Source organism: Aquarana catesbeiana, linkage group LG01, assembly GCF_042186555.1.
Source record: "Aquarana catesbeiana isolate 2022-GZ linkage group LG01, ASM4218655v1, whole genome shotgun sequence".
In the NCBI taxonomy this organism is placed as follows: Eukaryota; Metazoa; Chordata; class Amphibia; order Anura; family Ranidae; genus Aquarana; species Aquarana catesbeiana.
In genome coordinates, this window is record NC_133324.1 from 276,731,004 (window position 1) to 276,745,170 (window position 14,167).

The 14,167-nt window shown below is 44.9% G+C and overlaps 1 protein-coding gene and 1 pseudogene across 1 annotated transcript in view; both read right to left on the reverse strand.

Annotated features, from left to right (window-relative positions):
* The window catches only part of LOC141141270 (septin-2A), a gene marked incomplete in the record, with an annotated part of 193,089 nt that overhangs the window by 88,422 nt on the left and 90,500 nt on the right, over positions 1–14,167 (reverse strand).
* Positions 9,936–10,065, reverse strand: LOC141124422 (U2 spliceosomal RNA; annotated as a pseudogene).

The following is a 14,167-nucleotide window of genomic DNA, read 5'->3' on the forward strand; positions in this document are numbered from 1 at the left end:
TAAGGCCTTGAAATACCTGGGCACATATATCCCCCAAACATTCGAGACTATACAAAATCAATTTTCCACCCTTACTAAAAACAATCAAAACACTATTAAACCAATGGCATTCCGGTCTACACTCCTGGTTAGGCCACTGTAATATCTTGAAAATGACCATCCTCCCGAAACTCCTTTATCTCATGCAAGCTTTACCTATACACATACCAACAACCTATTTTAAACAAGTACAATCAGCATTTACAGAATTTGTCTGGGCCAAGAAAAGGCCCAGACTTACCAACAAACTACTTGTCCTCCCCAAACTATATGAAGGTTTGGCATTACCAAATATCCGTGCTTACTATCAAGCTGTGCACCTGGGGAGACTCATAGATTGGTGCCGCCACCAAGAGACCAAATTGTGAACCCAGCTGGAGCAATCCCAAAGTATAGTCCACCTCCGTAGAGCTCCATGGTGCTACTCGGGTCTACCAGCAGAGATTAAACGTCACCTGCTGATCGGTAACTCATCACGGATCTGCTCAGACATCTCTCTCCTCTCAGAACTCACCTCTATACCAGGTCTACATGATGTGATCTTTCAGAGTCTGGGTGATGCGGGCCTTCACCAAGCCTCCCACTTTAGCTCTGGAGTACATACAAAGCAATTACAGATCTCTCTGACCCCACGGGCCCGTTCCGCCTAGACATCCTGAGAGCGCTTCAACTAAGCCTTTTCCTTGGCTCCATCCATCCCCCCACAGACAGTAGCCAACCGCTCACAACCCTGGAAGAACTTTGTACTACCAGGGGGAGTGCTTCCTCACACACTCTCTCTGACCTACAATCTATTAAATACACCCCCAGAAGATTTCATACCCCTGGGACTACTCAAATGGGAAAAAGAATTAGATTGCCGTTTCAATACCACTAAGAGGCAGCACATTCTTAGATTCACACACAAATCCTCCATTTGCGCCAAGGTACAAGAAACCAATTACAAAATTCTTTCAAGATGGTACAGAACCCCAACACTACTACATAAATTCTTTCCAACGACGTCGGACCTTTGCTGGCGCTGCCGTGCAGACAAAGGGACCTAGATACACATCTTTTGGTCATGCCCCAAGCTAATGCACTTCTGGTGAGTAGACAGTACAGCAATTTACTGACCGTACCATTACAGACGACCAAGCATTCTCTTTCACGCTTTAAACATCCCTGACAGAATATTTAAGAAATCGGTGATCCGCCACCTGCTAGATGCAGCCAAGGCCTGCAACCCGCTCCACTGGAAATCTACTCTTCCACTAACTATTGACTTATGGCCCAAAAAGTAGAGGAAATTTAAAAAATGGAATACCTCATCTTCGCAGCACAGAACAGACAGGAGACGTTCTCAAAAACCTGGCAGCTATAGAACATGTTGATATACTCGGCTGAGGGACAGGCCCTGAGAGGGTCCGAGGCTGATGCATGAGCATGTACAGTACAGCATATTTCCCCCAAGCCCTATATGCAGAGGCATAGAACCTCACAGATATAATCCAGACCAGACTCCCCGACACTCCTTGCTTGTGGGACGCCCCCCCCCCCCGTCTTCTAATCTTTTTCTTTTCCTACTTTTTTACTTCCTCTCTTACTAGTCTATACTATTTCTACCCCCCCATATTGGGGGAACTATACAGAAAAAGAGAAAAGATGGGACTGAGCCCATGGGACTGCAACACCATTCCGCACCACAGGAGTGGAGGACCTTATGACTATTTTGAACATAATACACCTCGTCCCGCCTCAGGGTAGACGGGAGACAATATTTGAACCCAACGCATCAAGTGTAACTATCATGTTGTTAATTGATTCTCTTTATGTAATAGTTTTCTGTTGTGTGCAATGCTTTGTAACTTGTCGATCCATGTGGGACTCTTTCCTAGTATAAACAAATTTAAAAAAAGAAAAAAAAAGGGCAAGACATAACTAGTAGTCCTCCTATCACATCAACAACGTCGTTAAACCCTCTGCTTCTAAACTTTTTAAACGCCAAGAGCTTCAGTTATATAATGCATTAATGTGTTCTGGTGTGGTTATATGACCTATGACTATACTGCAAATCTGCATAGTCGGAGATTAAAGTATAATTAACAAGACTTTTTTTTTTTTAGTTTTGAATAAAGTGAAGAGAAATTAGAACCCTTCACGTTTCTATTGCTGTCTATACCCCCATTAGGGAGATTCACCCTCTGCATTTGTCATATTTACTGTTTTCATTGAAAGTAAAAAAAAACAAACAAAAAAAAAAAACAAACTAACAGGGGTTATTACATTCCCATACTCTATCCAAAATGAAAAGAGTTTTGCCTATAGTTCAACTTTAATCCATTAGCACGGCTGATGTTGTGAGGGGGTTTCATCTCTAACTAGTAAACCAACTAAGCTGAATTCCTTTTAAAATAACGATGCAATAATCTTGTCATCAATTTATTTCAAATATCTTTCAGCATCCAGCATCAATGAGGGAAAATGTAGAGAAAAATTAACTCATCCATCCATCCCATTTGAGAGAGCCGCACAAACTGTGAGCTAACAGGGTTTATTTTAAGCTTTCTTGTATAGGCATACCATTTCAAATCATTGTGGTTTTTTGGTTTCCTGGGGCATTCTGCCGTATCACAGGATATGCCCTCAGAAACCAGGTGCTTCCAACAGCATGACAATAGCCCAGTGTGTCAGTGAACCACATAACCAGGAAAACATCCAACAGGAAGTGACCTCAGAGGCAGGAAATGACCTAATATCTTATGTTAACTTGTAAGCTGTATTAATGATGAATTTATTTCCTTTTTTGTGAAACAAACCACATTAGGAAGTAACTCCCTTGGAAAGTCTTATTTATTTCATTAAGTCTTTATTTGGGATTATACCAAGTCTAAAACTGAACACTAGGCAGGTATTAAAAATACTTAATGTCATTAAGTGTCAATTAAAAAATAATGCAATGTTTTTAAAAGCAACTTATAAAAACCTGAATTTGATTTATAGCCCAACTCTAGAAATACTACGCTTACGTATTCATTCATAAAAATACAAGGCTTCCTATAAATGGCTAAGCAGCGCTCAGCCTGGCTTGATTTTGTTCTGGGCACAGAACATGAATTCCCTGTACCGCTGCTGAAACACAGTGCTGTATACTGTATGTGGTTCCGCCCTCAAATTTTCCACTTGCCTACTCTCATTCTGCGAGTGGCAAATGAGGGTAGGAGCACCGCCGGTAGGCCGGGTTGAATGGGAGCCATTCTCCCAGCGATCGCCCTGGGGAAGAGAGAGGAGAGCAGGCGGCCGGATCATAAGTGCACTGAAGAGCATCGCTGTAATAGCTTTCATTAGAACTGCCAAGTGTCAGTGTTCTCCGCACTCGCTCACACACAGCCCCATCTCCTGGCACGGGTACTTTGATAGACAGATCACCCGTCCAATGCCGGGATGTGTGACGTGTACTAAAGTGCCCCGGCCAGGAGGGGGGGCTGTATGTGACGGCAAGCAGCGGGAACACTCGGCAATTCAAATGAAAGCTGTTATAGTGATGTTCCACAGCGCTCTGATGATCCGGCTGGCAATCCTCTTCCTCTCCTCTCTCTTCCTCTGCACAGGTAGGCGGTATTGTTGGGCACAGGTGAGGCGGCATTGATGGGCACAGGTGAGGATGCATTGATGTACACAGGTAGGCTGCATTGTTGGGCACAGGTGAAGCGGCATTGATGGGCACAGTTAGGCTGCATTGTTGGGCACAGGTGAAGCGGCATTGATGGGCACAGATGAAGCAGCATTGATGTACACAGGCAGGCTGCATTGTTGGGCACATGTAGGCTGCATTGATGGACACAGGCAGGCTGCATTGTTGGGCACAGGTGAGGCTGCACTGATAAAGTTGTTGTCAATATTTATTTTTGTAACTTAATTCTGCATAAAACATTTAAGTGTTATTTCATTAGATAATTTATGAGGGCGTGTTTAGGGGCGGAATATGGGGAGGGCATGGTAGGAGTTGGGTGGGGCAACTGGTGGCGAGTAACCCTTAAGGCCTGGCTAGTAGCTCAGGTCTTGAAGTTTTGAGCCTTGATGTAGTTGATCCCACATACAGTTTTTATAGAGCTGACATCTGCTTCATTGATTGCTTCATTGATTAGTAAAGGAAACAATTTGTTTGGTTCAAACTATTTAAAGTTATAGTATTGCAAGGTAGATGCCTACATGCAAACACCTATGGGCAGTGCAAGGGGGGTCCCTAAGTGCAAACACCTGTGTGTGTGATGCCATAACTCAGGAATAGAGATTTGCCAGATGCCACAAAAAAGCAAGGTGAGGCATATCAAGGTGTTGTCGGGCATATTGTAACCACCATTGGTGCAGTAAAGGCTTCTTTCTGGCAACTCGACCATGCAGCTCATTTTTGTTTAAGCATTGTCGTATTGTGCTCCTTAAAAAAAAAAAAAAAACACTGTCTTTTTCCAGAGCAGCCTGTATGTCTCCTGAGGTTATCTGTGGGTTTTTCTTTGTATCCCAAACAATTCTTCTGGCAGTTGTGGCTACAATCTTTCTTGGTCTACATGACATTGGCTTGGTATTAAGAGATCCCTGAATTTCCCACTTCTTAATAAGGGATTAAACAGTACTGACTTGCATATTTAAGGCTTTGGATATCTTTTTCCATCTTTATAAAGTTCCAGTACCCTGTTACGTAGGTCTTTTGACAGTTCTTTTCTGCTCCCCATGGCTCAGTACATCCATGTAAGAGCTTATAAACTCATTGACTATTTATACACAGACACCAATTGCAATTTAAAAAGCCACAGATGTGGGAAATTAACCTTTAAAGTGATGGTAAAGTCTAGTTTAAAAAGTAAAGCAAAGCAAAAAAAAAAACAAAAAACAAACAGGAGATAAATATACCGCTGCTGTGTCTCTGCCATTTAAGAGGGAGTCAGGGATGTCCGAGGCACTCATGTACATCGCTGGACAGAGATGGGGCTCAGGTAAGTATTAGGGGGGCTGCTACACACAGAAGGTTTTTTATCTTAACCACTTACGGACCACCCGCCGTCATTATACGTCGGTACTTTTAAGTGGGATATCGTTGTTATGGCAGCAGCTAGCTTCCATAACCCCAGTATTGTCTTCTTCAGCGGGCAATCCGCTTGCAGATAAAAGTGGTCTCTGCGGAAGATTTGCCGCAAGATCACTTATCGGCGGCAGGAGAGGGCCCCCCTCCCGCCAGGATCCGGTGCCCTCCGCCGCTTACCGGAGCCGCCGGCAGCGGCGGAGGCAATCGGGTCTTTTCTCCTCTGTGGTATGGAGACGAGTGAGGGGAAGATGGCCCCCACCCGTCTCCATACCATTGCAGGGCGGAAACAACGTCAAAACGTCACTTCCGCCCATACCTCTTAAAAGAAAACGGTGTTTAAACCACACATGTGAGGTATCGCCACGATCGTTAGAGCGGGAGCAATAATTTTAGCCCTAGACCTCCTCTGTAACTTAAGCAACCTGTAGATTTTTTTAAACGTCACCTATGGAGATTTATAAGGGTAAAAGTTTGTTGCCATTCCACGAGCGGGCGCAATTTTGAAGCATGACATGTTGGGTATCAATTTACTCGGCTTAACATTATCTTTCACAATATAAAAAAAAATTGGGCTAACTTTACTGTTGTCTTATTTTTAATTCAAAAAAGTGTATTTTTTCCCAAAAAAGTGCGCATGTAAGACTGCTGTGTTTGGGGGACAAATGTTTGGGGGTTCTAAGTATATTTCTAGCAAAGAAAAAAAGTTTCTAACTTGTAAACACCAAATCTCAGAAAGAGGCTCGGTCTTTAAAGTGGTTGTAAACCCCCCTGCCCAACTTTACTGCATATAAAGCTTTTTGCAATCACTTATTTGTAGGTGGCTTTAAAAATGTCACAAACTGCGCTGTAACTATTTAAAAAATATTGCAGATATCTGTTTCAGTGACGTCGCTCACGCATGTGCATTTTGTCCCTCGATTACGGCACACTCAGCAAGACGTCAGTCTCTTCATCTATGTGCCGTGCCTCTGATAGCAGAGCTCCACGGCATCACAATTCCATGAGATCCTGGTGTTCTTGAAACACCCAATGTGACTAGCTACATCACAGGTGTGTGAACAAGGACATTCATGTTTAACAGTGGGAGGAAATTTGCATGTGTGCTCTTATTGGCTTGCCGGGCTGTTGCCATGGTAACAATATACTAAAATGAGGCTTGGTTACTCTTTGCTGAGCATGCCCGAGAATCTGGCTTGTTCAGGGAGAAAAGGGCGGAAGTATAGATGAGGCTGGAATCGGAAGGCAACCAAAAACATGGCGCCAGCTTAGGCAGGAACAGAGAAAAAAGAAACCAAGCTGCAGAAACAGTAAGAAAGATCCTAGAACGCTAATTCTTATCCTGCTGAGTTTATACATGCTATACTTAGTGGCCATATGATTATGGGAATATTTCTTCCTAGTTTACTTCCTCTTTAAGTGGTTAATGCATAGAATGCATTAAGACAAAAATACTTCTGCCTTTACAACCACTTTAAGGTGACTGTCACCATAGAAAAATTAAATAAAAAGCTAACTGCAAGAGATTTTTTCTATACTTAACTGTCTTGTACCTGCTCCTTTAAAAGTGGTTCTAAAGTTAAAATGTTTTCCACCTTAACGCATTCCCAACACTTATCTGATACCACTCTCAATCCAGTGCTGTCCCGGCCGGCAGCCTCACTCTCCTGCTGTCGGTCAAATCTTGAGGAGGGAGCCGGTCTGAGCCATGCTGTATGGGTCTCTGGACATAAACAGCCCAGCTCAGGAGTGTGCCCCCATAGCTCACTTCTTGCTATGGAGGCACACACAAAAGAGGAAGAGTGGACGGCACAAGTGAAGGACCCCAGAGGAGGAATGTGGCTAGGATAAGTATAACATGTTTATTATTTTATTTTAAAAGAAAACTGCCTTTACAAACCGCTTTAATCTTCGCTCTGCGCAAAAGCTACAACTGCGTAATAAATCTTCACGTCAGGCACTCTTCTGGGTGTGTCGGATGCTTGGTCCCCCACTGCACACTGTAATATCATCTGCCAGATCACACATCATTACAGGATACAGTAGTGTCAAAAGGGCTGGAGAAAGAACCACAGTTCGCAGTGCAGGACATTCCACACTTACAGAAATGTTGGATGCGAAGATTCTTCAAGTGGGTTGTAGTCAAGATTTTTTGGGACGAGTAGCAGGACAGGCGGGTATAAACAATCTTCTATAACAAGGAAACTTTTTATAATTTTTTTCCTTTTAACTTTTTTCTTAACTGGTCAGCGTGGTAGGGCTGTGCAATCCTCAGAAACACAGATCCTTTGGTGGGTAGGATAACACCCATCTAAGCATTTTAACTGTGTATTTATATGTTTGTTCAGTTCTAAATGCATTATAAAGCTTCCTATCTGCACCTTGGGTTTATTACTTGTAAAAGATGTGCATGATCATGTATTTTCTTGCTGTCATTCATTGCCCTGTACACATTTGCCTGTAGTAGAATAAATCTTCACACTGCTCTGTCTTAAGTTTCAATTTGTGTTCAAACAAGAGGCAAGCAGCATGGCACTGCACAGGATAAAGCAAGACTCCTTGTCTGTAGTCTGAGAATTGGCATTTGTTGTTAAGAGACTACATAGCCCCCAATACCTGGATCTCCCAGTCTAGTGCTATGCAGGTGAGAGCTAATTAATAATTAGATCTGAAACAGACACACACAGGCAAAATAACTCCCTAATTTGTGATGCAACACAGTAAATGGCCGGGCATGCACTGGATGCTGTGTGACCTGGAAAAAGAAGTTACCTGTCCCTAGTACAAGCTACATGAAGCAAAAAAATTGACATTGGGGAATGGATCAGCCATGACACACAAAGCTGCAGCCACAACGTGAGCCTATCATTACAGGGTAAGGCAAACATACAACACAGGAAATATAACTACACTAATACCTGGTCAAAACAACAAAAACATCTGAAAGGGTTCAATGGCTTCAAATGAGCAATTTTCCTGTAAAATATTAATATCTTTAGCAGAGACTAGAAACTAAAATCTAATATATCATAATATAGCTAAATCCATGCTGTATTTTCACAAAGGTCAGCGCAGCTGGAAAACATTGGCTTACTGATAAAACAAGAAGTTCAGCTCAAGGTTTACAGATGCCTCAGGATTTGTATAAGTCTAAAAAACTTCAACTTTTTTTTTTTTTTTTTTTTGCGTAGTGAATTACACAAGCCGCAGGCTATTTTCTAGCCAATGCTAAAATCTTCAAATGTATAAGTAGTGAGGGTTTAATGAGAGTTTTTCACTTGACCCTTATAAAGGACAACCCCCCCCCAGTCCCTCATCCTTTGATACTAAACTTTACCTTGTTATCCTGTCTGCTTGATTGTTTTCTGTTGAATCCCTTGATAAATACCCAGTGCTCCTGGGTGGGAGCAAAGGCTGGTTCAAGTCATCCGATCCACTAGAAGAGCTACTCTAGCTTAAAAAGGTAATGCTGGTTTGGATAGAAAGGTGTCAGAACACATAGTGCATTAGTGTTTGTTGCATATGGGGCAGCATAGCTGCAGACCGGTCAGGGTGCCCATGCTGACCTGTTTCCACAGCCAAAAAAGCTTACAATGGGCACGTGAGTATCAGAACTGAGCCACGGTGGCCTGCTCTGATGAGTTCAACAATGATTTCAGCAACACAATGAGGAATTTGAGGCGTTGACTCCAAATGTCTATCGAATCAAGCATCTGAGGAATGTGCTCAAAAATCCATCCAATCCATAAAGACTCCACCTCACAACTTACAGAGTTTAAAGTGTTTGTTAACTCAAATGTGCAAAGCTGTGCCAGCCCCTCTTTTTTTTGAAAAGCCTATGGCGTGCATAACACACCCAAAAACTTCACCCGGTGCATAAAAAATGTGCACACACATAAAGAGTGCTCACAAAAAAGTGCAACGGGTACACAGACGTGCCAATTCCCTGATCCCCCGGGGCGTTAGGCTCCAGACGGGGACAAAGGTACTTACAATGGTCTATCTGGCCGAAACCAGACAGACCCCGTTCTCTGGAAGGTCTGCCAAGGCAGAACCCACCCAAGTACTAGGTGGGGCTCCCCCTGAAGGGAGACCCCATAAGTCAGGGCGGACGAAGCCAGAAGGCCATGTCCAACCCCTCCACAAGACTTTCAGGGCTGGCCCAAGGACCCGTCCTTATTCATCACACAGTGACAAATGTGAACAAGACGTGACAAACATAGGGTTTCAATCAAAAGAAAGAAATTAAATAAAAAGTGGGGAAGGAATAGTGGAGAGGAGAGTGAAAAAGGTGTCCATTGTGTTAAACAATGACTAGGCCCTCTGGCCAGGAATAAAAAATTCCTCTGGTCCTAGCCAAAAGGCCCAGTCCAAAAGGCAGGTGCTAAAAAAGCGTGTTCTATAGTGCAGTGACCATGGTGCCTCAAATCAAAGTGACTGCCACTCACAGTGATCTTATGGCACCCCTGGACTGCCACTCCAGGGGCACTACTCCATAGGCTTTCAAGACCAACCCTGGCCACCAGCCCAGACCACAGCAGACCCCACCCCAGGCAGAAAGGCATGGAGTTCTGGAAGCTTGGTGAGAGCCCTTTACCATCAGGCCTCACCGTCGTTCAGTCCCTCCTACCTAATTACATTCGGGAAATACTGGCCGCTCCCCCGGTGGGAGAAAGGGGAGCCAGCGTTCTCTCCCGAATAACTGTCCAGGGCTAGATCTGCCCCAATCCAGGCCAGAAGGCCAGGGTCCCGACCCTCCGGTTCAGACCCCATGGTTCTCCATTCCCATCAGAAGGCTTCCCTTTCGGCTACGAACCGTCCAGGTCACCTTTACTCCAGCAGGTTTTGCATAGCAACCGCCATCCCGCTATCTCACCATAGATCAGGGACGGAAGCAAGTGCCACCTCCTGGAAACTGATAAGAACAGATACTACACTTGATCTTAGCCAAAAGGCCGGGAAGCTTATTATAGGCAGGCATAGCACACTAAAAGTCTTTTATGAAAATGAGGATTGTAAATACCTTTTTAGAGCAATCTTCAGGCCAGTCATGTGACTCGCGGTCGCCGTACAGCTCCAATGCACGGCTTCTGCAGGAGGGGCCAGGATCTCCCTCTGATGTCAGCTGTGGAGGTCACATGGTCACTCAGCCCCTTCCGCAGTAGCCCTGGAGACCTGCTGCGAGTCACGTGACTGACCTGAAGATCACTCTAAAACTGTATTTACAAGCCTCGTTTTTAAAAAATACTTACACAATGTGCTATGCCTGCCTATAATAGAGGGGCTGGCAGTGAACATTTGTAAGAGTTTATTTCTACTAATAGCGGTGGGGTGGGGGTGGGGGTGGGCGGAGACAGACACACAGAACACGGAGCTGACAGGCAGGGAGGAGGGGTGAGGGGGAGAGAGGAGAGCAGAGCAGGGCTGCAGATGATGGGAGGGACGTACACTGACCACGGTAGTCAGGGCTCAGCAGCCTTGATTATCGTGGTCAGCGCAGAGAGGGGGATACTGGAAGTGGCAGGATCAGCCAGGTTTTTTACAGTTTAGAGGGGGGCAGATTACACAGCACAAGCACTGTGCGGTTTAATCTGCTTTAAGGGAACAGGATCTGTAATTTTTTTTTTTTAGGTTAACAAACGCTTTAAAGGATATGCTAACTGACAGCTTGGTGCAAGATACAGCAGCATACCTTCAGAGGTCTAGTGGAGTCCATGCCACAATCTTATGGCTAATTAGTGTACATCTGGCTTCAAACGTGAATAAAGCACTGTGTAAAAGGCACTTTCATTAATGTGGCACACATAAGACAGGTTTGTCCACAAATAATAAAGGGTCAATATACAGTATCTCACAAAAGTGAGTACACCCCCTCACATTTTTGTAAATATTTTATATCTTTTCATTTGACAACACTGAAGAAATGGCACTTTGCTACAATGTAAAGTAGTGAGTGTACAGCTTGTATAACAGTGTAAACACAGCCATTAATGTCTAAACCGTGAATACAACCCTAAGTGAAAATGTCCAAATTGGGTCAAATTAGCCATTTTCCCTTCCCGGTGTCATGTGACTTGTTAGTGTTACAAGGTCTCAGGTGTGAGTGGGGAGCAAGTGTGTTAACCATTTCAGACCAGAAGATTTTACCCCCTTAGATACCCCCCTGAGATACGGCACTGTGTCGCTTTAACTGACAATTGTACGGTTGTGTGACGCTGTACCCAAACAAAATTTGCATACTTTTTTCCCACAAATAAAGCTTTCTTTTGGCAGTATTTGATCACCTCCTGCGGTTTTTATTTTTGTGCTATAAACAAAAAAGAGCGACAACTTAAAAAGAAAAACACTATTTTTTACTTTTTGCTATAATAAATATCCCACATTTAAAAAAAAAAAAAAAAAACACACTACTTCATCGGTTTAGGCCAATATGTATTCTTTTACATATTTTTGGTAAAAAAATATCGAAATAAGCGTATATTGAGTAGTTTCCGCTAGGGCTGCGCATCTTCACTGGTCTCACGATTCGATTACGATTATCTGGTCAACGATTCGATTCGATATCACGATGCATCACGATTACCGACGATTCCCACTTCCGCTTGGGCCGCCTAGGTGGCCCTTCCACCCTGCAATCTTCTGGGACACATCACAGTTCCCAAAAGATTGCCCGGCTATGCAGGACAGCGCAGTGAGACATGCGCACCCGGCTGTGAAGCTGCAAGCTGTCACAGCCGGATGCCCACAGTAGTATTGCCAGCGCTGTGGACAGGCGGGGGAGAGAATGGAGGGTTTGGGTGACCACGTCGCTGGATTGTGGGACAGGTGAGTGTCTTTTTATTAAAAGTCAGAAGATGCACTTTTTTTGTAGCTGCTGACTTCTAATAAACAAAAAATTGACTGGAACTCCGCTTTGAATTAAAAATAACCTCACTCCCTAAAAAGTGCACTAATCCGGTGCACTACAGGGTACAGAGATTCACACACACTGCTGCTGGGAGGTCAAAAGGGATAGAATCCACAGATGACAAACATCCCTGTGAAGTTCCCTGTACTGTCTCTGTGCTGACCAGTGGCAGCTGGTGCTCAAAATTTTTTTGGGGGGCGCAAACAAACTGAAAAATACTGAACCTCCCCCGTCAAACGCAGCCACTTGTGCCCGTCAAACGCAGCCACCTGTGCCCGTCAAACGCAGCCACCTGTGCCCATCAAACGCAGCCACCTGTGCCCATCAAACGCAGCCACCTGTGCCCAAACTCAGCCACCTGTGCCCAAACTCAGCCACCTGTGCCCAAACTCAGCCACCTGTGCCCAAACTCAGCCACCTGTGCCCAAACTCAGCCACCTGTGCCCAAACTCAGCCACCTGTGCCCAAACTCAGCCACTTGTGCCCAAACGCAGCCACCTGTGCCAAAACGCAGCCACCTGTGCCAAAACGCAGCCACCTGTGCCAAAACGCAGCCACCTGTGCCTAAACGCAGCCACCTGTGCCTAAACGCAGCCACCTGTGCCTAAACGCAGCCACCTGTGCCTAAACGCAGCCACCTGTGCCCAAACGCAGCCACCTGTGCCCAAACGCAGCCACCTGTGCCCAAACGCAGCCACTTGTGCCCAAACACAGCCACTTGTGCCCACCAAACTTAGCCACCTGTGCCAAAACGCAGCCACTTGTGCCCGCCAAACTCAGCCACCTGTGCCAAAACGCAGCCACCTGTGCCCGCCAAAAGCAGCCATCACTGACCCCCCCCCAATTACTTTCTTTTAATAAATATATTACAAAGGATGGTGTGCCCCCGCTGTATGTGCTTTTAAAAAACGATGTCACTTCATACCAAATTTTGCAGGTATACGATCATGTGACTCCCGGCCGTCCCGCCCCTCTCCGCTCTCCTCTTCCCTCTCTGCTCTCGTGTCTCCTGAGTCCTGACGTCAGCGGGGAATTCTCAGTCCCGCCCGCTGACTATAGTTATCGTATCAGAAGAGAGGCGGGCGGGACTGAGAAATCCCCGCTGACGTCAGGACTCAGGAGACGGAAGCGGAGAGCGAAGAAAAGAGCGGAGAGGGGCGGGGCGGGCCGGGAGTCACATGATTGTATACCGGTGAAGTTCGGTATGAAGTGACATTGTTTTTTAAAAAAGCACATACAGCGGGGGCACACCATCCTTTGTAATATATTTATTAAAATAAAGACGGTTTAAAAATTTTCTCGAGCGCTTTCCCGGGAGGGGCGGGGCTACTAATGACGTCACCAAACATCGATTTTCGGGGTTTTATGCATCGATGCCGCATCGGGGACACCCGAATCGCGATGCATCGATGCAACGATTAATTTCAGCACCCCTAGTTTCCGCAAAAGTTATAGCGTCTACAAAATAGGGGATAGATTTATGGCATTTTTAGAATGATTTTTTTTTTTTTTTTTTACTAGTAATGGCAGTGATCAGTGATTTTTATCGGGACTGCGACATTGCGTCCTACAGATCGGACACTTTTGACACCTTTTTTGGGACCATTGATATTTATACAGTGATCAGAGCTAAAAATAGCCACTGATTAGTGTATAAATGTCACTGGCATGGAAGGGGTTAACACTAGGGGGGGCGATCAAGGGGTCTAATGTGTCGATCGCGGGCATAAGAGCAGGAACGGGGATTTGTGTGTGTAAACACAAAAATTGCTGTCCTGTCAGGGGAGGAGTAACAGATCGTCTGTTCCTACTAAGTTGGAACAATGATCTGTCTCCTCCCCCAGTCAGTCCAATCCCCTCACAGTTAGAACACACCTAGGGAACACACATTAGACCCCTAGTTAAATCGACACAGTGCCGTATCTCAAAAAATGGCCTGGTCAGGAAGGGGGTAAAATCTTCCGGTCTGAAATTGTTAACACACTTGCTCCCCACTCACACCTGAGACCTTGTAACACTAACAAGTCACATGACACCGGGAAGGGAAAATGGCTAATTAGACCCAATTTGGACATTTTCACTTAGGGTTGTATTCACGGTTTAGACATTAATGGCTGTGTTTACACTGTTATACAAGCTGTACACTCACTACTTTACATTGC